Here is a 23,312-nt window from a genome sequence, read left to right as displayed (position 1 = left end):
CCAATGAATATAATTGTAAATTGGATTTTTAATCATGTATTATTTATAGTTAATCCTGTAAATAGTGGATATCATTGAATGACACCTCCTATTATTGCAAATACTGCTCCTATAGATAATACATAATATTAGATAAACAAATTAAACCAGAAGAACATAAACCATGACCAACCATTAGAGAAAGAGAACCTACACAACCTCATCAATTCATAGTCATCAATCCACCAATAACCATTCTTATATGAGCAACAGAAGAATATGCAATTAAAGACTTTAATCAACCTGACGAAAACAAATAAATCTTACAATAACACCCCCAGATAAACCTAAAGACAATCAAAAATAATTAAACTTTAAACCCAAATATGAAATAACCTTTATAACACGAAAAATACCATAACCACCTAACTTTAATAAAACACCAGCAAGAATTATTCTACCTGAAATAGGGGCCTCTACATGAGCCTTAGGAAGTCATAAATGAACCAAAAACATAGGTATGTTAACTAAAAAAGCCAAAATTATAAATACATAAAACATAAAATAATAAGAACCAAAATCAACCAATAAAGGAAAATATAAAGTATTAGAAAAATCATAAACCTTAAATAAAACTAATAATAAAGGTAATCTAGTAACCAAAGTATAAAAAATTAAATAAACACCAGCCTGCAAACGCTCAGGTTGATAACCCCAACCCAAAATTAAAAGTAAGGTAGGAACTAATCTAGCCTCAAAAAAAATATAAAAAGAAAGAAGACTTAATCTAGCAAATGAACAATAAAGCATAATTATTAAAATCAAAACCATAAAAACAAAAAAATTAGAATGATATGAACTTAAATAAACTGAACCTCTAGCAGTGATTATTAAAGAACAAATCCAAAAACTAAGTAAAATTAAACTAAAAGAAAAATAATCAATACCAAAATAATATCTAATTATATTCAAATCAGCATATGAATAAACACAAATTATAAAAACAAAACCCGACAGAAACATTAAAGAATGAACCAACCATCAACAATTATTTAATAAACAAAGAGGGATCAAAAAAATAGTTATAAATAAATACTTTAACATAAAGATAAACCAAAAGAATTAAAAAAATCATTACCATGAGAACGAATTATTGAAACTAAAATAGAAAGACCTAAAGCACCCTCACAAACAGAAAAAACTAAAAAAATAACAGGAAAAAAATAATCATAATCAAACTCAATAAGAAAAACAATAACTAACATAAATAAAGAAAGAACAATATATTCTAATCTCAAAAGAACCATTAATAAATGTTTACGTTTAGAAGAAAAAACATAAACACCAGCAAAATAAATCAATAAAGAAGTAAAAATAGAGAATATAAACATTAGTTTTTATAGTTTAAAAAAAACGCCGGTCTTGTAAACCGGAAATAAGTCCAGCCCCCACTTTTAAAACTTCAGAGGGGGAAAAGCTTCCATCATCGGTCCCCAAAACCGGTATTTTAAATAAACTAACCCCTGAAATGATCAAAATAATAATTATATCATTATCAAATGTAATAAATATTAATTTTATTAAATTAAGACACCCAATATCAATAATGCTTTTTATTATCCTTCAAACCTTCCTAGTTGGATTAATAACAGGAACAATAATAGAAAGGTATTGATTATCATATATTTTATTTTTAACATTTCTTGGTGGTATACTAGTATTATTTATTTACATTACAAGGATTGCATCAAACGAAATATTTCAGCCTAAATCAATCACTATAATTATTACATTAATAATGTGAGTATTTATCATATTAATATTAATTATTCTAGATATATCTATATTTATAGACTTTTTCAAAAACACCGAAACTATAAATATTGATAATTCAATCAATTATCAAGAAATAACAATATCTTTAGAAAAATTATATAATAGACCAACATTCATTATTACAATAATAATAATAATTTAGTTAATTTTAGCACTACTAGCAGTTGTTAAAATCACCAATATTAATCAGGGACCTATTCGTAAAATAAGATAATTACTAATGAATAAACCCTTATGATTAAGACATCCTTTAATTAAAATTATTAATAACTCTTTAATTGACTTACCTGCCCCAACAAATATTTCATTTTGATGAAATTTTGGATCCCTATTAGGGTTATGTTTGGTAATTCAAATCGTAACTGGACTATTTTTAGCTATACATTATACATCAAATATTGAAATAGCATTCAGTAGTGTAGTACACATCTGCCGAGACGTAAATAATGGTTGAATTATCCGAACCTTACACGCAAATGGAGCATCTATATTTTTTATTTGTATTTACTTACATGTAGGACGGGGAATTTACTATGGATCTTATATATATATACATACCTGAATAATTGGTACAGTGATTTTATTTTTAGTTATAGCAACTGCATTTATAGGATATGTCTTACCCTGAGGCCAAATATCTTTTTGAGGTGCAACAGTAATTACTAATTTATTATCAGCAATCCCATACTTAGGAACAGATTTAGTCCAATGAGTATGAGGAGGATTCGCTGTTGATAATGCAACATAAAATCGATTCTTCACATTCCATTTTGTATTACCATTTATTATTGCTGCTATAGCAGCAATTCATTTATTTTTTCTTCACCAAACAGGATCTAATAATCCTCTTGGACTAAATGGAGATATTGAAAAAATTCCATTCCATCCATACTTTACCTTTAAGGATTCTATTACATTTGTAATAATAACATCATTATTAATTATACTATGTTTAATTAATCCTTACCTATTAGGAGATCCAGATAACTTTGTACCTGCCAACCCATTAGTAACACCAGTTCACATTCAACCAGAATGATATTTCCTATTTGCATATGCAATTCTACGATCTATCCCTAATAAGTTAGGAGGTGTTATTGCATTATTTTTATCAATTAGAATCTTAATAATTTTACCATTTTATAATAAAACACCATTCCGAGGCATTCAATTTTACCCTATTAATCAAATTTTATTCTGAATTATAGTAGTTGTTGTATGCTTACTAACGTGAATTGGTAAACGACCTGTTGAAGAACCTTATATTATAACAGGTCAAATCTTAACAATTATTTACTTCACATATTTCTTAATTAATGTCCATGTCACAAACGCATGAGATAAATTAATTAAGGAATAAAGTTAATTAGCTTAGGAAAAGCATATGTTTTGAAAACATAAAATTAGAAGTTTAACTCTTCTATTAACTTTTCTCAAAAAATTTCACTAAACAAATGAGATAAATAAAATCTTTAAACCAACAAAGAAAATAAAAAAATTCAAAGATAAAGGTAAAAAACTTTTTCAAGCTAAGTACATTAATTTATCATAACGGAACCGTGGTAATGTTCCACGAACCCAAATAAAACCAAAAGATATAATAGCAAGCTTAATAAAAAATATAAAAGAATAAAAACCATGCCCAAAAAAATTAAAGCCAATAACATTCTTATGAAGACAATTCTAGTATATTCAGCTAAAAAAATTAAAGTAAAACCACCCGCACCATACTCAATATTAAATCCTGAAACTAACTCAGATTCCCCTTCAGCAAAATCAAAAGGAGTACGATTAGTTTCAGCTAACCAAGAAGCAAAACAAGCTAAAGCTAAAGGAAAAGAAATAATAATAAATCAACAATAAAGCTGATAGTTTATAAAATCAAACATATTAAAACTACCAATTAAAATAATTAAAGACAATAAAATTAGAGCTAAACTAACTTCATAAGAAATTGTTTGAGCAACAGAACAAAGAGAACCTAATAATGAATAATTTGAATTAGAAGATCAACCAGCAATTATAACAGTATAAACACCTAATCTAGTACAATATAAAAAAAATAAAAATCCATAAGAAAAAGAACACACATAAGTTAAATAAGGAAAAATTACTCAAACGGCTAAAGAAATCATTAAATTATAAACAGGGGAAAAATAATAAAGTAGGTATTTAGATATAATAGGAATTGGCTGCTCCTTACAAATTAACTTAATAGCATCTCTAAATGGCTGAGGAATTCCAACAAAACCTACCTTATTTAGACCCTTTCGAATCTGAATATAACCTAAAACCTTACGCTCTAATAAAGTTAAAAAGGCAACACTAATTAAAACACAAATAACCAATAAAAGAAAATTCAAAATAAATATAAATAAATCATAAAGTATCAATACTATTTGTAGAAAAAATCTACATAAATGAATTCTAAATTCAACACATTAATCTGTCAAAATAGTAAATAAATTAATATTAATCAATATAACTAAAAATATATTAACCATATGGTCCTTTCGTACTAATATGGATTAACAATCTTAGGATAGAAACCGACCTGGCTCACGCCGGTCTGAACTCAGATCATGTAAGAATTTAAAGGTCGAACAGACCTAATCATTGGGCTCCTGCACCCAAAATTTTTCTTAATCCAACATCGAGGTCGCAATCTGCTTTGTCGATATGAGCTCTCAAAAACAATTACGCTGTTATCCCTAAGGTAACTTAATCTTATGATCATAAATTATGGATCAAAATAACAAACATAAATAAATGATATAATAATGAAGAGTTTATCTATTCTTCATGTCACCCCAACAAAACATCATCATTAAATATAGAAAGACAAACAAAAAACTATATAAAAGTAAAATGTCAAGCTCTATAGGGTCTTCTCGTCCTAAAGAAGAATTTAAGCCTTTTGACTCAAAAGTTAAATTCAAAAATTTATTAAGAGACAGTTGATTTCTCGTCAAGCCATTCATTCCAGCCACTAATTAAGAGACTAATGATTATCCTACCTTTGCACGGTCAAAATACCGCGGCTCTTTAAAAATACGCTCAGTGAGCAGGCCAGACCTCAAAATATAAACAAGACGACATGTTTTTGATAAACAGGCGGAAATCAATTTTGCCTAGTTCCTTATAATAAGTTCACAAGGTAAAAATTTCATACAAATAAATATACTAATTCTATCATTATTACAAAAATTTTAAAATTAAATTAATAATCTTAATAAAAAACCTAAAATATTTATAAAATCAAAATAAAAAATAATAAACTAAAACGTAATCTTAAAGATAGCTGGTTTAAAGCTTACTATTATATTTCTATAAAATAAATTATAGGTTATTAACTTCAAAGCTTATCCCTTAAAGAATAAATAAGTTAATATTTTTACTTAAAAAATTAAATAAAAACAAATAATTTTAAGAAATTAAATTTTTTCTTAAGAAACTAGATATCTTGGGAAACGATTAACATCTCATTTCTATAAATAATTTAATAATAATTATGATACATTAACTATAAATTATTTATAAATCAACCCAAATCGAGACAAGTAAAATAAATACTAAAATTTTGATAAACCCTGATACAAAAGGTACAATAAATAAAATCTACTTAAAAAAATTTAAAATAATATTTCATAAAACACTTACATTACCAATAAACTATAATTTAAAAAATCAATTCTATAAAATATACTAAGACAAAAATACAATAAAATTATTTATATTAAATAATTAAATAAACAAAAAAAAATATAATAAAATAAATAATCAAGATATCCTGATTTGCACAGAAAAATTTTCAGTGTAAATGAAACACTTTACTAATAAGTTATATCTTGAAACTCTTCCTAGATACACTTTCCAGTACATCTACTATGTTATGACTTATCTCATCTAAATTGAAGCTACTTTAAAATAAAATAGAATAATCAATAATGAGAGCGACGGGCGATGTGTACACATCTCAGAGCCAATATCAGTTAAATTAAATAAATTAAATTACTATCAAATCCACCTTCATTAACAGTATTTCACTATCAAATCCGTTATAAACAAAAATCTATTGTAACCCACCTCCTCTTAACTATAAGCTGCACCTTGACCTGAAATATTTTATAATTATAAATCTTGAGAATTATAACTCTAAAAAGATTCTCTGATAACGGAGATATACAAACAAATAAATTAAGTAGAGTAAATCGTGTATTATCAATCATGGGGTAGGTTCCTCTGAATGGAATGAGATACCGCCAAATTCTTTGGGTTTAAAGACCTTAACTAATAGTACCCTGGTAAATATAATTAACATTTAAAATAATAGGCTATCTAATCCTAGTTTATTATTTAAATTTCACAGATTCATAAAAAGGGCCACAAATAAATTTTAACATTTCACCTTACAAATTTATATTTCAACCCTAATAATATAAACAACTGTTTTAACCAATAATATTCACTTGTATCAATCGTATAACCGCGGCTGCTGGCACGAATTATGCCGATACTAAATCAATTGCTAAATCCAAAATCACTTGATAATTAAATCAAATCACTGCATAAAGAACATTTAGTCTAACAAAACTTACATATAATACAAAGAAAAAGTGAATAAACAAGCAAGAATAAAACTTTTAAAAATAAAAAATAAGAAAATTTTAAATCTATTAATTCAGGAAAAAATAAAAGATTCAAATATTTAAAGAAAAAAAAAGAAAAAAACCACAAACATTAACAAAAAAAAAAGAAACGCCCCTATATATGACCACAACAACTTCTCTATTATATATAATTAAAGATTAATATGGAACATGTATAGCAATAAATGTATTATATTCTTTCTTATTTAATCTTTCTTTTCACTAATAAATAAAGAAAGATTAAATAATATAATAAATATATTTTATACAATTATGTAATTTAATATAATATGTTATTAATATGAATTCTTTTTTTTATATTAAGTTAACTTTCATATATATAAGTTAAATAATCTAATTATAGATAATTTACATAATTATATTATTATACTTAATATAATTATTTATATTAATTATAATATTTTATATTTAAATTAATAATTTTAATTATTATATCCAATTATAATAATATTAAATATTAAATTACATAGTATTATATATATTATATTATAATAACCTATTTTAAGCTAAAAACATAAGTAGCTATAATCCTAGGTAAATAATTGCATTAAAATAATCAATTGATAATGGTAAGATGAACTTATAATACTTTAATTTCAATTAAATGTAATATATTAATATAAATTATTTATTATATATATATATATATAAAATAAAATGAGCAGGATAAATTAATCCTAATTAAACAAAATAATACATAAAAGAATTTCAAAAAAAACTTTCGATTTATATATTAAATAAATGAAGTGCCTGATTAAAGGGTTACCTTGATAGGGTAAATAAAGTAAATAAAATTACCTTCATTAAAATGACATAAGATAGAATTAAACTACCTCCTTTAGTATCAAAAACTAACGTGCATCATACACCTTAATGTAAAAAGGTAAGCTAAACAAGCTAATGGGTTCATACCCCATTTATAGAGGTATCAATCCTCTCCTTTTTAATGACCAACAACTCTACAAAACTTCTCTTCCTATCAACATTAATGATAGGAACGATCCTGTCCATTTCATCAAATTCCTGATTTGGGGTTTGAATACGACTTGAGATCAACTTACTTTCATTTATTCCGCTCCTAACAAGAAATAAAAATATAATAATAAATGAATCATCAATTAAATATTTTATTGTCCAAGCAATAGCATCGACAATATTATTATTTTCAATTTTGCTGATTCAAATAAAATATCCCATGGGATGGGAAACAGAATTTATCCCATCAATAATAATTAGATCTAGACTATTATTAAAGATTGGAGCTGCACCTTTCCATTTCTGATTTCCAGAAGTTATAGGAGCATCAAGATGAAATAATTGCTTAACATTAATAACATGACAAAAAATCGCCCCAATAATGGTCTTATCTTATTGTATTCAATTAAGAACTTTTATTTGAACAATTATTATCTTAAGAATTATTATTGGGGCAATAGGAGGTTTAAATCAAACATCCTTACGACAACTTTTAGCATATTCATCAATCAGATTACTACCACCTTCACTAACCCTTCTTCTTACATCTTCTATAGTAGATAATGGTGCTGGTACAGGATGAACAGTTTACCCTCCTCTAGCAGGAGCTATTGAACACGGGGGTGCATCTGTAGATCTAGCTATTTTTTCACTGCACTTAGCAGGTGTATCATCTATTCTTGGTGCAGTGAATTTCATTACAACAGCAATTAATATACGATCAGAAAGTATAACTTTAGATCAAACACCTTTATTTGTATGATCTGTAGCTATTACAGCATTACTTCTCCTTCTTTCACTTCCAGTTTTAGCAGGAGCTATTACTATATTATTAACAGATCGAAATTTAAATACATCATTCTTTGACCCTGCAGGAGGGGGTGACCCAATTCTATATCAACATCTATTTTGATTCTTTGGACACCCAGAAGTTTATATTTTAATTCTACCGGGGTTCGGAATTATTTCACATATTGTATGTCAAGAAAGAGGAAAAATTGAATCATTTGGAACATTAGGTATAATTTATGCTATACTATCAATTGGACTAATAGGATTTATTGTATGAGCACATCATATATTTACAGTAGGAATGGATGTTGACACACGAGCATATTTTACATCAGCAACAATAATTATTGCTGTACCTACAGGAATTAAGGTATTTAGATGATTAGCTACATTATATGGAACTAAATTCAAGTTCAATCCACCATTATTATGAGCTCTAGGATTTATTTTCCTATTTACAATTGGTGGATTAACAGGATTAGTATTAGCAAATTCATCACTTGATATTGTATTACATGATACATATTATGTAGTAGCCCACTTTCATTATGTATTATCTATAGGAGCAGTATTTGCAATTATAGGAGGTGTCATTCAATGATATCCACTATTTACAGGATTAACTATAAATAATACATGATTAAAAATCCAATTTACAATTATATTCATTGGAGTAAATTTAACATTCTTTCCTCAACACTTCCTAGGATTAGCAGGAATACCTCGACGATACTCTGACTACCCAGACGCATATACATCATGAAACGTAGTATCAAGAATTGGGTCTACAATTTCTATTGTAGGAATCATTATATTCATTGTAATTATATGAGAAAGAATGATTACAAACCGAGCAATTATATTTAGAGCTAACATAAGAAGATCAACAGAATGACTACAAAATAACCCTCCTGCAGAACATAGTTACTCAGAATTACCATTAATCTCTAGATTCTAATATGGCAGATTAGTGCAGTAGATTTAAGCTCTACAAATAAAGGTTTGACCTTTTATTAGAAAATATTTATTAATGGCAACATGATCAAATTTATCTCTTCAAGATGGAGCTTCACCATTAATGGAGCAATTATCATTCTTTCATGATCATACTATGGTCATATTATTATTAATTACAGTAATTGTAGGTTATGCCCTAAGTTATATATTATTTATTGCCTATACTAACCGTAATATACTTCATGGACATTTAATTGAAACAATCTGAACAGCTTTACCAGCAATTACATTAATTTTTATTGCCCTTCCATCATCACGACTATTATATTTACTTGATGATTCAGTAGATGCAATAATTACAATTAAAACCATTGGACGACAATGATATTGAAGATATGAATATTCAGACTTCATAGACGTAGAATTTGACACTTATATAACACCAGAACAAGACCTAGAAAATGATGGATTCCGACTACTAGATGTAGATAACCGAACAATCCTACCAATAAATACAGAAGTACGAGTATTAACAAGAGCATCAGATGTTCTACACTCATGAGCAGTTCCTGCATTAGGGGTTAAAATTGATGCAACGCCAGGTCGGTTAAATCAAGGAACATTCACAACAAATCGACCTGGATTATTCTTTGGACAATGCTCAGAAATCTGTGGAGCAAACCACAGATTTATACCAATTGTAATTGAAAGAACTTCAGTAAATTTATTTATTAAGTGATTATCTAAGATAATTTAAGGAGTTAGTTAAAATAAATAACATTAGAGTGTCAATCTAAAGTAACTAAAAAAAATTAGTACACCTTGAAATTCATCAGATGACTGAAAGTAAGTAATGGTCTCTTAAACCAAATAATAGTAAATTAACGACTACTTCTGATGGGGAAATTATATCCAAATCCCTCAAATATCCCCTCTTATATGATTCTCACTATTCATTATATTTTCAGCTACATTAATCTTGTTTAATCAAATAAACTTCTTCTCATTTAAACCTAACCTTATTAAAAGAGCAGAAAAAGGAACAATTGAAATAAAAAACTTAAATTGAAAATGATAACAAATCTATTCTCAACATTTGACCCATCAACTAACATCTTTAATTTATCATTAAATTGAACTAGAACATTTCTAGGACTATTATTAATCCCATCACTATTTTGACTTACACCATCACGAATTAACATTATCTGAAATAAACTAAATTTAACCTTACATAATGAATTTAAAACACTTCTTGGACCAAAATCATTTAATGGAACAACATTCATTTTCATCTCAATTTTTATTATAATATTATTTAACAATTTCATAGGATTATTCCCTTATATTTTTACTAGAACAAGACATTTAGCATTAACATTTGCAATTGCCCTACCTATATGGCTAAGATTTATATTATTTGGATGAATTAACCATACTAATCATATATTTACACACCTTGTACCACAAGGTATACCGCCTGCATTAATATCATTTATAGTACTAATTGAAACAATTAGTAATGTTATTCGACCAGGTACATTAGCAGTACGGTTGGCAGCAAATATAATTGCAGGACACTTATTATTAACCTTATTAGGAAACACAGGACCATCTATAGCAATAAACTTAATCTCATTACTAATTATTGGACAAATACCTCTATTAATTCTAGAATCAGCAGTAGCAATAATTCAAGCCTATGTTTTCTCAATTCTAAGAACTCTATATTCTAGAGAAGTATATTAAACCTATGTTAACAACTCACTGAAACCACCCATTCCACTTAGTAGACTATAGACCTTGACCATTAACAGGAGCAATTGGAGCAATAGTCCTAGTATCAGGACTAGCAAAATGATTCCACCTATTTAATATTAACTTATTCATAATTGGATTTGGAATTACCCTACTAACTATAATTCAATGATGACGAGATGTAGTACGAGAAGGAACATATCAAGGATTACATACAGGATTTGTATCAATTGGATTACGATGAGGAATAATTTTATTTATTGCATCAGAGGTATTATTTTTCGTTTCTTTTTTTTGAGCATTCTTTAGAAGAAGATTAGCACCAACAATTGAACTAGGAATACTATGACCTCCAATAGGAATTCAACCCTTTAACCCTATACAAATTCCATTACTTAATACAGCTATTCTTTTAGCATCAGGAGTAACAGTAACATGAGCACATCATAGTTTAATGGAATCTAATCATACTCAAGCACTACAAGGATTATTCTTCACAGTGTTATTAGGACTATACTTTACAATACTTCAAGCATATGAATATTGAGAAGCACCTTTTACCATTGCAGATGCAGTTTATGGATCAACATTCTTTGTTGCAACAGGATTCCATGGTTTACACATAATTATTGGAACAATCTTTTTATCAACATGTCTACTTCGACACTCAATAAATCAATTTTCACCAAGACATCACTTTGGATTTGAAGCAGCAGCATGATACTGACACTTCGTAGACGTAGTATGATTATTCTTATTTATCTCTATTTATTGATGAGGTAGATAATTGTTTTTCTAGTATAAATAGTACATTTGACTTCCAATCAGAAAGCTTGATATAAATCAAGAAAAACAATTCTAATTCTATCAACAAGAGTTTTCATTAGATTTATTATTCCAATAATTGTTATAATCCTGGCAACAACACTATCAAAAAAATTAATTAATGATCGAGAAAAAAGATCACCATTTGAATGTGGGTTTGATCCAAAAAGATCAGCACGAATACCATTCTCAATACGATTCTTCCTAATCGCAGTAATCTTTTTAATTTTTGATGTAGAAATTGCACTAATTCTACCAATTGTAATTATTTTTAAAACTTCAGACATTATAATCTGAACAGTATCAACAATATTTTTTATTCTAGTTCTATTAGGAGGACTATACCATGAATGAAACCAAGGAGCATTACAATGAGCAGAATAAAGGGTTGTAGTTAAATATAACATTTGGGTTGCATTCAAAAAGTATTGATATTATCAATCAACCTTAAATAGAATAAGAAGCGAAATATTGCAGTCAGTTTCGACCTGGAAGATTGGTATGTACTACCCTTATTCTTATTAATTGAAGCCAAAAAGAGGCGTATTACTGTTAATAATATAATTGAACTATAATAGTTCCAATTAAGGAAATGTAAAGCCAATATGAAAGCTGCTAACTTTTTATATTAGCGGTTAAACTCCGTTAACATTTCTAAAATTTATATAGTTTAAATAAAACATTACATTTTCACTGTAAAAATAATATATCTATATTTATAAATACTTAAAAGTAAAAATACTTCCTTAACATCTTCAGTGTCACGCTCTAATTATAAGCTATTTAAGTAAACGAAAAACAATATTACCAAAATAAATATTCAAAAAATAAAAGTTAAAAGATAAATCTTGAAATTAGAATCATATCAACCTTGAATATAACCAATTAAATAAATAAATAATCTATATAAACCTTGACCACCAAGTAATTCACCTCAACCATAATCAAATGACTTAGATGAATAATAACCTATTTTTAAAGGAATATATCTAATAAACTTAGTTGAAAGAAAAGGTATAAATCATATAGAACCAGCAAATCTAACAAAAGAAAGTATACTTAAAGAAAATAAATTATGAGAAAAATCAAAATTAGAAATAAGATAACCTAAATAAGCACCTAAAATAACAACTGTAATAGTTAAAAACTTTAAATAATAAGGTAAAGCCATCACATGAGGAATAGGAAAAATTAATCAAGATAAAAGACTACCACCAAAAACAGCAACAAACAATAGACCAATTATTCCAAATGAAATATAATAACCCTTATCATCAAAAGAAAATCTAGAATAAAAATTATTATCACCAGATATTGAAGAATAAAACAAACGAAAAGAATAAGAAGCAGTTAAACCAGTAGAAAAAAAATAAAGAAAAAAATTAAACAATTAATTCATCTTAAACAAACCATCTCAAGAATTAAATCCTTTGAATAAAATCCCGCTAAAATGAAATTAACAATTGATCCTATAAAACGAATATCCTGAGAATCCTTCAAATTATGAATTATTGAACCTGCACATATAAATAATAATGCCTTAAATAAAGCATGAGCCAATAAATGAAAAAATGCAAGCTTTGGATAACCTATAGCCAAAATTCTTATTATTAAACCAAGTTGTCTTAAAGTAGAAAGAGCAATAATCTTCTTTAAATCAAACTCAAAATTAGCGCCCAATCCAGCCATAAATATAGTTATACAACCAATTAAAAGAAAAAATCAACCATAATTATAAGTATCCAATATGGGTCTAAAACGAATTAATAAATAAACACCAGCAGTAACAAGAGTAGAAGAATGAACTAAAGCAGAAACAGGAGTAGGAGCTGCTATAGCAGCAGGAAGTCATGAAGAGAAAGGAATCTGAGCTCTCTTAGTTATAGCTGCTAAAACAATTAATATAGTAATGAGCTTTATTTCAAAAGAATTAGAAATAAAATCATAATAATAAATATAATTTCAACCACCAAAATTTAACATTCATGCAATAGAAATTAAAATAGCAACATCACCAATACGATTAGAAAGTGCAGTTAATATACCAGCACTATAAGATTTTACATTTTGATAATAAATAACTAAACAATAAGAAACTAAACCTAAACCATAAAACATAAAATAATAGGAACCAAAATCAACCAATAAAGGAAAATATAAAGTATTAGAAAAATCATAAACCTTAAATAAAACTAATAATAAAGGTAATCTAGCAACCAAAGTATAAAAAATTAAATAAACACCAGCCTGCAAACGCTCAGGTTGATAACCCCAACCCAAAATTAAAAGTAAAGTAGGAACTAATCTAGCCTCAAAAAAAAATATAAAAAGAAAGAAGACTTAATCTAGCAAATGAACAATAAAGCATAATTATTAAAATCAAAACCATAAAAACAAAAAAATTAGAATGATATGAACTTAAATAAACTGAACCTCTAGCAGTGATTATTAAAGAACAAATCCAAAAACTAAGTAAAATTAAACTAAAAGAAAAATAATCAATACCAAAATAATATCTAATTATATTCAAATCAGCATATGAATAAACACAAATTATAAAGACAAAACCCGACAGAAACATTAAAGAATGAACCAACCATCAACAATTATTTAATAAACAAAGAGGGATCAAAAAAATAGTTATAAATAAATACTTTAACATAAAGATAAACCAAAAGAATTAAAAAAATCATTACCATGAGAACGAATTATTGAAACTAAAATAGAAAGACCTAAAGCACCCTCACAAACAGAAAAAACTAAAAAAATAACAGGTAAAAAATAATCATAATCAAACTCAATAAGAAAAACAATAACTAACATAAATAAAGAAAGAATAATATATTGTTTTCTCAAAAGAACCATTAATAAATGTTTACGTTTAGAAGAAAAAACATAAACACCAGCAAAATAAATCAATAAAGAAGTAAAAATAGAGAATATAAACATTAGTTTTAATAGTTTTAAAAAAACGCGGGTCTTGTAAACCGGAAATAAGTCCAGCCCCCACTTTTAAAACTTCAGAGGTGGAAAAGCTTCCATCATCGGTCCCCAAAACCGGTATTTTAAATAAACTAACCCCTGAAATGATCAAAATAATAATTATATCATTATCAAATGTAATAAATATTAATTTTATTACATTAAGACACCCAATATCAATAATGCTTTTTATTATCCTTCAAACCTTCCTAGTTGGATTAATAACAGGAACAATAATAGAAAGATATTGATTATCATATATTTTATTTTTAACATTTCTTGGTGGTATACTAGTATTATTTATTTACATTACAAGAATTGCATCAAATGAAATATTTCAGCCTAAATCAATCACTATAATTATTACATTAATAATGTGAGTATTTATCATATTAATATTAATTATTCTAGATATATCTATATTTATAGACATTTTCAAAAACACCGAAACTATAAATATTGATAATTCAATCAATTATCAAGAAATAACAATATCTTTAGAAAAATTATATAATAGACCAACATTCATTATTACAATAATAATAATAATTTATTTATTTTTAGCACTACTAGCAGTTGTTAAAATCATTAATATTAATCAGGGACCTATTCGTAAAATAAGATAATTACTAATGAATAAACCCTTACGATTAAGACATCCTTTAATTAAAATTATTAATAACTCTTTAATTGACTTACCTGCCCCAACAAATATTTCATTTTGATGAAATTTTGGATCCCTATTAGGGTTATGTTTGGTAATTCAAATTGTAACTGGACTATTTTTAGCTATACATTATACATCAAATATTGAAATAGCATTCAGTAGTGTAGTAAACATCTGCCGAGACGTAAATAATGGTTGAATTATCCGAACCTTACACGCAAATGGAGCATATATATTTTTTATTTGTATTTACTTATATGTAGGACGGGGAATTTACTATGGATCTTATATATATATACATACCTGAATAATTGGTACAGTGATTTTATTTTTAGTTATAGCAACTGCATTTATAGGATATGTCTTACCCTGAGGCCAAATATCTTTTTGAGGTGCAACAGTAATTACTAATTTATTATCAGCAATCCCATACTTAGGAACAGATTTAGTCCAATGAGTATGAGGAGGATTCGCTGTTGATAATGCAACATTAAATCGATTCTTCACATTCCATTTTGTATTACCATTTATTATTGCTGCTATAGCAGCAATTCATTTATTTTTTCTTCACCAAACAGGATCTAATAATCCTCTTGGACTAAATGGAGATTTTGAAAAAATTCCATTCCATCCATACTTTACCTTTAAGGATTCTATTACATTTGTAATAATAACATCATTATTAATTATACTATGTTTAATTAATCCTTATCCCATTAGTAACACCAGTTCACATTCAACCAGAATGATATTTCCTATTTGCATATGCAATTCTACGATCTATCCCTAATAAGTTAGGAGGTGTTATTGCATTATTTTTATCAATTAGAACTTAATAATTTTACCATTTTATAATAAAACACCATTCCGAGGCATTCAATTTTACCCTATTAATCAAATTTTATTCTGAATTATAGTAGTTGTTGTATGCTTACTAACGTGAATTGGTAAACGACCTGTTGAAGAACCTTATATTATAACAGGTAAAATCTTAACAATTATTTACTTCACATATTTCTTAATTAATGTCCATGTCGCAAACGCATGAGATAAATTAATTAAGGAATAAAGTTAATTAGCTTAGGAAAAGCATATGTTTTGAAAACATAAAATTAGAAGGTTAACTCTTCTATTAACTTTTCTCAAAAAATTTCACTAAACAAATGAGATAAATAAAATCTTTAAACCAACAAAGAAAATAAAAAAATTCAAAGATAAAGGTAAAAAACTTTTTCAAGCTAAGTACATTAATTTATCATAACGGAACCGTGGTAATGTTCCACGAACCCAAATAAAACCAAAAGATATAATAGCAAGCTTAATAAAAAATATAAAAGAATAAAAATCACCGCCCAAAAAAATTAAAGCCAATAACATTCTTATGAAGACAATTCAAGTATATTCAGCTAAAAAAATTAAAGTAAAACCACCCGCACCATACTCAATATTAAATCCTGAAACTAACTCAGATTCCCCTTCAGCAAAATCAAAAGGAGTACGATTAGTTTCAGCTAAGCAAGAAGCAAAACAAGCTAAAGCTAAAGGAAAAGAAATAATAATAAATCAACAATAAAGCTGATAGTTTATAAAATCAAACATATTAAAACTACTAATTAAAATAATTAAAGACAATAAAATTAAAGCTAAACTAACTTCATAAGAAATTGTTTGAGCAACAGAACGAAGAGAACCTAATAATGAATAATTTGAATTAGAAGATCAACCAGCAATTATAACAGTATAAACACCTAATCTAGTACAACATAAAAAAAAATAAAAATCCATAAGAAAAAGAACACATATAAGTTAAATAAGGAAAAATTACTCAAACGGCTAAAGAAATCATTAAATTTAAAACAGGGGAAAAATAATAAAGTAGGTAATTAGATATAATAGGAATTGGCTGCTCCTTACAAATTAACTTAATAGCATCTCTAAATGGCTGAGGAATTCCAACAAAACCTACCTTATTTGGACCCTTTCGAATCTGAATATAACCTAAAACCTTACGCTCTAATAAAGTTAAAAAGGCAACACTAATTAAAACACAAATAACCAATAAAAGAAAATTCAAAATAAATATAAATAAATCATAAACTATCAATACCATTTGTAGAAAAAATCTACATAAATGAATTCAAAATACAACACATTAATCTGTCAAAATAGTAAATAAATTAATAATAATCAATATAACAAAAAATATTTTAAGCATATGGTCCTTTCGTACTAATATGGATTAACAATCTTAGGATAGAAACCGACCTGGCTCACGCCGGTCTGAACTCAGATCATGTAAGAATTTAAAGGTCGAACAGACCTAATCATTGGGCTCCTGCACCCAAAATTTTTCTTAATCCAACATCGAGGTCGCAATCTGCTTTGTCGATATGAGCTCTCAAAAACAATTACGCTGTTATCCCTAAGGTAACTTAATCTGATGATCATAAATTATGGATCAAAATAACAAACATAAATAAATGATATAATAATGAAGAGTTTATCTATTCTTCATGTCACCCCAACAAAACATCATCATTAAATATAGAAAGACAAACAAAAAACTATATAAAAGTAAAATGTCAAGCTCTATAGGGTCTTCTCGTCCTAAAGAAGAATTTAAGCCTTTTGACTCAAAAGTTAAATTCAAAAATTTATTAAGAGACAGTTGATTTCTCGTCAAGCCATTCATTCCAGCCACTAATTAAGAGACTAATGATTATGCTACCTTTGCACGGTCAAAATACCGCGGCTCTTTAAAAATACGCTCAGTGAGCAGGCCAGACCTCAAAATATAAACAAGAGGACATGTTTTTGATAAACAGGCGGAAATCAATTTTGCCTAGTTCCTTATAATAAGTTCACAAGGTAAAAATTTCATACAAATAAATATACTAATTCTATCATTATTACAAAAATTTTAAAATTAAATTAATAATCTTAATAAAAAACCTAAAATATTTATAAAATCAAAATAAAAAATAATGAACTAAAACGTAATCTTAAAGATAGCTGGTGTAAAGCTTACTATTATATTTCTATAAAATAAATTATAGGTTATTAACTTCAAAGCTTATCCCTTAAAGAATAAATAAGTTAATATTTTTACTTAAAAAATTAAATGAAAACGAATAACTTTAAAAAATTAAATTTTTTCTTAAGAAACTAGATATCTTGGGAAACGATTAACATCTCATTTCTATAAATAATTTAATAATAATTATGATACATTAACTATAAATTATTTATAAATCAACCCAAATCGAGACAAGTAAAATAAATACTAAAATTTTGATAAACCCTGATACAAAAGGTACAATAAATAAAATCTACTTAAAAAAATTTAAAATAATATTTCATAAAACACTTACATTACCAATAAACTATAATTTAAAAAATCAATTCTATAAAATATACTAAGACAAAAATACAATAAAATTATTTATATTAAATAATTAAATAAACAAAAAATAAATATAATAAAATAAATAATCAAGATATCCTGATTTGCACAGAAAAATTTTCAGTGTAAATGAAACACTTTACTAATAAGTTATATCTTGAAACTCTTCCTAGATACACTTTCCAGTACATCTACTATGTTACGACTTATCTCATCTAAATTGAAGCTACTTTAAAATAAAATAGAATAATCAATAATGAGAGCGACGGGCGATGTGTACACATCTCAGAGCAGAAAAAGGAACAATTGTTATTGTTATTGTTTAGTTATTTTTTATCAAAATGTAAAATCTTATAGTGCTGGTATATTAACTGCACTTTCTAATCGTATTGGTGATGTTGCTATTTTAATTTCTATTGCATGAATTTTAATCATGATTTTTAATCATGTATAGTTGAAATCAATCCTATTGTTGAAATTATTACTGTTATAGGAAGAATGATTCTTGATTTTTGGGACTTTATCTTTATAGATCACGAATTTTCTGTGTATGATATAATTAGAGCTGAGAATCTAATACGTATATAGTAGTAGAGTGTAATTGTAGTTAATACAACTATAATAGTTATAATAGTTGTTATATTGTTTTCTATTAATGATTGTATTACAATTCATTTTGGTAAGAATCCAAGGAATGGTGGTAGTCCACCTAAAGATAATAAAGATAAGAATATTATGAATTTAATTTCGGTTTTTATATTTCTGGCTGAATAAATTTGATTTATGGGATATTTTATTTGAATCAGCAAAATTGAAAATAATAATATTGTCGATGCTATTGCTTGGACAATAAAATATTTAATTGATGATTCATTCATTATTATATTTTTATTTCTTGTTAGGAGCGGAATAAATGAAAGTAAGTTGATCTCAAGTCCTATTCAAACCCCAAATCAGGAATTTGATGAAATGGACAGGATCGTTCCTATCATTAATGTTGATAGGAAGAGAAGTTTTGTAGAGTTGTTGGTCATTAAAAAGGAGAGGATTGATACCTCTATAAATGGGGTTTGAACCCATTAGCTTGTTTAGCTTACCTTTTTACATTAAGGTGTATGATGCACGTTAGTTTTTGATACTAAATTCTATCTTATGTAATTTTAATGAAGGTAATTTTATTTATTTTATTTACCCTCTCAAGGTAACCCTTTAATCAGGCACTTCATTTATTTAATATATAAATCGAAAGTTTTTTTTTGAAATTCTTTTATGTATTATTTTGTTTAATTAGGATTAATTTATCCTGCTCATTTTATTTTTATATATATATATATATATATATAATAAATAATTTATATTAATATATTACATTTAATTGAAATTAAAGTATTATAAGTTCATCTTACCATTATCAATTGATTATTTTAATGCAATTATTTACCTAGGATTATAGCTACTTATGTTTTTAGCTTAAAATAGGTTATTATAATATAATATATATAATAATATGTAATTTAATATTTAATATTATTATAATTTGATATAATAAATAAAATTATTAATTTAAATATAAAATATTATAATTAATATAAATAATTATATTAATTATAATAATATAATAATGTAAATTATCTATATATGATTATTTAACTAATATATATGAAAGTTAACTTAATATAAAAAAAGAATTCATATTAATAACATATTATATTAAATTACATAATTGTATAAAATATATTTATTATATTATTTAATCTTTCTTTATTTATTAGTGAAAAGAAAGATTAAATAAGAAAGAATATAATACATTTATTGCTATACATGTTCCATATTAATCTTTAATTATATATAATAGAGAAGTTGTTGTGGTCATACATAGGGGCGTTTCTTTTTTTTTGTTAATGTTTGTGGTTTTTTTCTCTTTTTTTCTTTAAATATTTGAATCTTTTATTTTTTCCTGAATTAATAGATTAAAAATTTTCTTATTTTTTATTTTTAAAAGTTTTATTCTTGCTTTTTTATTCACTTTTTCTTTGTATTATATGTAAGTTTTGTTAGACTAAATGTTCTTTTTGCAGTAATTTGATTTAATTATCAAGTGATTTTGGATTTAGCAATTGATTTAGTATCGGCATAATTCGTGCCAGCAGCCGCGGTTATACGATTGATACAAGTGAATATTATTGGTTAAAACAGTTGTTTATATTATTAGGGTTGAAATATAAATTTGTAAGGTGAAATGTTAAAATTTATTTGTGGCCCTTTTTATGAATCTGTGAAATTTAAATAATAAACTAGGATTAGATACCCTATTATTTTAAATGTTAATTATATTTACCAGGGTACTATTAGTTAAGGTCTTTAAACCCAAAGAATTTGGCGGTATCTCATTCCATTCAGAGGAACCTACCCCATGATTGATAATACACGATTTACTCTACTTAATTTATTTGTTTGTATATCTCCGTTATCAGAGAATCTTTTTAGAGTTATAATTCTCAAGATTTATAATTATAAAATATTTCAGGTCAAGGTGCAGCTTATAGTTAAGAGGAGGTGGGTTACAATAGATTTTTGTTTATAACGGATTTGATAGTGAAATACTGTTAATGAAGGTGGATTTGATAGTAATTTAATTTATTTAATTTAACTGATATTGGCTCTGAGATGTGTACACATCGCCCGTCGCTCTCATTATTGATTATTCTATTTTATTTTAAAGTAGCTTCAATTTAGATGAGATAAGTCGTAACATAGTAGATGTACTGGAAAGTGTATCTAGGAAGAGTTTCAAGATATAACTTATTAGTAAAGTGTTTCATTTACACTGAAAATTTTTCTGTGCAAATCAGGATATCTTGATTATTTATTTTATTATATTTATTTTTTGTTTATTTAATTATTTAATATAAATAATTTTATTGTATTTTTGTCTTAGTATATTTTATAGAATTGATTTTTTAAATTATAGTTTATTGGTAATGTAAGTGTTTTATGAAATATTATTTTAAATTTTTTTAAGTAGATTTTATTTATTGTACCTTTTGTATCAGGGTTTATCAAAATTTTAGTATTTATTTTACTTGTCTCGATTTGGGTTGATTTATAAATAATGTATAGTTAATGTATCATAATTATTATTAAATTATTTATAGAAATGAGATGTTAATCGTTTCCCAAGATATCTAGTTTCTTAAGAAAAAATTTAATTTTTTAAAGTTATTCGTTTTTATTTAATTTTTTAAGTAAAAATATTAACTTATTTATTCTTTAAGGGATAAGCTTTGAAGTTAATAACCTATAATTTATTTTATAGAAATATAATAGTAAGCTTTAAACCAGCTATCTTTAAGATTACGTTTTAGTTCATTATTTTTTATTTTGATTTTATAAATATTTTAGGTTTTTTATTAAGATTATTAATTTAATTTTAAAATTTTTGTAATAATGATAGAATTAGTATATTTATTTGTATGAAATTTTTACCTTGTGAACTTATTATAAGGAACTAGGCAAAATTGATTTCCGCCTGTTTATCAAAAACATGTCCTCTTGTTTATATTTTGAGGTCTGGCCTGCTCACTGAGCGTATTTTTAAAGAGCCGCGGTATTTTGACCGTGCAAAGGTAGCATAATCATTAGTCTCTTAATTAGTGGCTGGAATGAATGGCTTGACGAGAAATCAACTGTCTCTTAATAAATTTTTGAATTTAACTTTTGAGTCAAAAGGCTTAAATTCTTCTTTAGGACGAGAAGACCCTATAGAGCTTGACATTTTACTTTTATATAGTTTTTTGTTTGTCTTTCTATATTTAATGATGATGTTTTGTTGGGGTGACATGAAGAATAGATAAACTCTTCATTATTATATCATTTATTTATGTTTGTTATTTTGATCCATAATTTATGATCATCAGATTAAGTTACCTTAGGGATAACAGCGTAATTGTTTTTGAGAGCTCATATCGACAAAGCAGATTGCGACCTCGATGTTGGATTAAGAAAAATTTTGGGTGCAGGAGCCCAATGATTAGGTCTGTTCGACCTTTAAATTCTTACATGATCTGAGTTCAGACCGGCGTGAGCCAGGTCGGTTTCTATCCTAAGATTGTTAATCCATATTAGTACGAAAGGACCATATGCTTAAAATATTTTTTGTTATATTGATTATTATTAATTTATTTACTATTTTGACAGATTAATGTGTTGAATTTAGAATTCATTTATGTAGATTTTTTCTACAAATAGTATTGATAGTTTATGATTTATTTATATTTATTTTGAATTTTCTTTTATTGGTTATTTGTGTTTTAATTAGTGTTGCCTTTTTAACTTTATTAGAGCGTAAGGTTTTAGGTTATATTCAGATTCGAAAGGGTCCAAATAAGGTAGGTTTTGTTGGAATTCCTCAGCCATTTAGAGATGCTATTAAGTTAATTTGTAAGGAGCAGCCAATTCCTATTATATC

The 23,312-nt window shown here is 26.0% G+C and overlaps 2 long non-coding RNA genes across 2 annotated transcripts; one reads left to right on the top strand and one right to left on the bottom strand.

Annotated features, from left to right (window-relative positions):
* Positions 1-4,273: 4,273 nt before the first annotated feature.
* Positions 4,274-22,216, bottom strand: LOC126298696 (uncharacterized). Its single transcript, XR_007552647.1, has 2 exons — positions 22,104-22,216; positions 4,274-5,093 (listed from the first exon to the last, which is right to left on the bottom strand). It is a non-coding gene; the product is annotated as an uncharacterized LOC126298696 (long non-coding RNA).
* On the top strand, positions 17,617-22,604 carry LOC126298703 (uncharacterized). The gene is made up of 2 exons (XR_007552653.1): positions 17,617-18,497; positions 22,210-22,604. It is a non-coding gene; the product is annotated as an uncharacterized LOC126298703 (long non-coding RNA).
* The last annotated feature ends 708 nt before the right edge of the window (positions 22,605-23,312 follow it).

The sequence above is a fragment of the Schistocerca gregaria genome, chromosome X (assembly GCF_023897955.1).
Source record: "Schistocerca gregaria isolate iqSchGreg1 chromosome X, iqSchGreg1.2, whole genome shotgun sequence".
Lineage (NCBI taxonomy): Eukaryota > Metazoa > Arthropoda > Insecta > Orthoptera > Acrididae > Schistocerca > Schistocerca gregaria.
Note: the sequence above shows the minus strand (reverse complement) of the source record. Positions and strands in the feature narration are given on the sequence as shown.